Below are 2,500 nucleotides of genomic sequence, written 5' to 3'. Positions count from 1 at the left end.
ATATGCCATAGAATGCAGAGCCGCACCACAGATGGTTTTCAGTACCTCCTTGCAGCACTGGATGACTGATGGCTACTCCCCCTATAGCAACGTTGTAACTGGCAAGTGCATCTTTAAACCGCCCTAACCTAAAGATGAATCCACAAGTCTCTTCCTTGCCATTGTTCTGTCAAGATGATACGTGTTGTCATTTTAATCCTTTAAGCCCTGTGGAGAACATGAAGAACAGGAGAACATAAGGAGAACATTAGAGAGGGGAAAATCCCAATATTACGAAACTACACGGATATCGCGCTGAAACCCAGCGATACAAAGATGATGCACATTCATTTTTCACCTCGATATACCCTCTGAAGAATATGATGAGCAGAGCATACTGGAGAGGGGAATAAAAAAATCCAATATTACAGACATAGACGACTATCGTATTAACCAACGATACAAAGCAGGCCGCCACATGGTTTCGGAATAATGTATGGTAATGAATTGGTTTACGTTTTAATATGCAAATAACGAAACTCATTTGGAATCTGTAATAAAATTCCAGATCATTTATCTTGCAAACTGTGTATTTTTGGATGAAAGATTAAAAAAAAATCCGAGATTAATGAAAGCCAATGGGTTGAGGCCGTAGATTTGATGAATCATTCACCGTCTGTGCCTACACTAATATAATAATGAGAGGGTGAAGCACGGAGGTAATAAGGTGATAAGTGGAAGAGGAGGAAGCGGAAGGAGGAGGCGTAAGAGGAGGAAGAGGAAGGTGGAGGAAGAGGAAGTGGGAGGAGAAGAAGGAGGAGGAAGAGGAGGGAGGAGGCGTAGGAGTAGAAAGAGGTGGAGGAGAAGAATAGAAGAGGGGAGGAGGTGCAAGCGAATGGAAAAGAGAAGAGAAGAGGAGGAAATGGGGGGGGGGAGAAAAAGAATTGTATGCGAAAATCGAAAACGGGCAATATATTTCAATTACCGAAACTCCAATAGATCTTGCGCCACGAAAAAGGCTTCTAATCACGAAAAACTGCACATTTCGAAATTTCTGTTTCCGACACTAACAGCGAAACACAACAAAGCATCACGTGAGGCGGTCACACGTTATACCGATACAGCACTCAGTTAACAACGTGGCTCGTTCACTTCGTTAAGATCAGAATCTTTATGCGGGCCATGTCGACTAACGAGTGCGCCGCGTGTGCAGGGTCGTAAGCGCCACGGGGAGGAGAGGCTCGCCGCATAAACCTTTGTGCTGCGGGGCTCATAGTGTTGCAACGGCAGAACAAAAGAACAAGATGTATGCATTTGTAGGCATGCATGTTCATACACTCACACTGGATTCATTTAACGCTATATATGCATATGTGCATACAAATATGAACGTATGTATGTGTGTGTATGTGTGTGTGTGTGTGTTGTGTGTGTGTGTGTGTGTGTGTGTGTGTGTGTGTGTGTGTGTGTGTGTGTGTGTGTGTGTGTGCGTGTGTGTGTGTGTGTGGTGTGCGTGTGCGTGTGCGTGTGCGTGTGCGTGCGAGTGCGTGTGTGTATGAAGGTGATGCTGGCCCAAAAGGGAAGGCCAATATACGCGCAGCACTTGTAAGGATAAACCAAATTAACGAAATCCCAGAATGTTTGCCAATCCAAGCGCTAGTGAATGGACCGCGGATCTTAATTTTATTTGTTCTTTTTCTGCAGCGAAAAGTCGAGGAGAGAAAGAGACAAGATGAGAGCGAGAGAATAAGAAAGAGAGATGGACATGGAGATGGAGATGGAGATGGAGATGGAGAGGGAGAGAGAGAGAGAGAGGAAAGAGAGAGAGAGATGGAGGAGAGAGAGAGAGGAGAGAGAGAGAGAGATGGAGGAGAGGGGGAGGAGAGAGAGAGAGAGAGAGAGAGAGAGAGAGGAGACGAGAGAGAGAGAGAGAGAGGAACGGGGAGAGAGAGGAACGGAGAGAGAGAGAGAGAGAGAGGAACGGGAAGAGAGAGAGAGAGAGGAACGGGGAGAGAGAGAGAGAGAGAGAGGGAGAGAGAGGGAGAGAGAGAACGACGAGGAGAGAGGAGAGAGATGAGGAAGATGAGAGGAGAGGAGGAGGTGAGAGAGAGAGGGAGAGAGAGAGAGAGAGAGGGAGGAGAGGTGAGGAGGGGAGGTGAGGGAGGGGGAGAGAGAGAGAGAGGAGAGAGAGAGGGGGGAGAGAGAGAGAGGGGGGAGGAGAGAGAGGGAGAGAGGAAGAGGAAGAGAGGGAGGGAGGAAGGGAGGGAGAGAAAGAGAGGGGAAAATAGACACAGAATATAGAAAAAAAAAAACACGATATGTCTCCCTTCCCTCAAAACACAAACAACAAACTCCTTATCCCAGGTAAACAAAACACTATTCTGCTACATCCCCGCCATTGTAATATCGTCGACAAGACAAGGAAAAATAATGGCGTCGGATGGGCCTATAAAATAAAACTTGGAAAATTGCGTCAGCACAGAATTAGCTGGACGAGCCGCGTTTTCTACGGACCAAGACG

The 2,500-nt window shown here is 46.7% G+C and overlaps 1 protein-coding gene across 5 annotated transcripts in view; it reads right to left on the bottom strand.

The window, feature by feature from the left end:
• The window catches only part of LOC119575087 (peripheral plasma membrane protein CASK-like), a 140,967-nt gene that overhangs the window by 8,980 nt on the left and 129,487 nt on the right, over nt 1-2,500 (bottom strand). The gene's annotated exons all lie outside the window — the stretch shown is intronic.

This window comes from Penaeus monodon, chromosome 7, assembly GCF_015228065.2.
Source record: "Penaeus monodon isolate SGIC_2016 chromosome 7, NSTDA_Pmon_1, whole genome shotgun sequence".
NCBI classification, from domain to species: domain Eukaryota; kingdom Metazoa; phylum Arthropoda; class Malacostraca; order Decapoda; family Penaeidae; genus Penaeus; species Penaeus monodon.
Note: the sequence above shows the minus strand (reverse complement) of the source record. Positions and strands in the feature narration are given on the sequence as shown.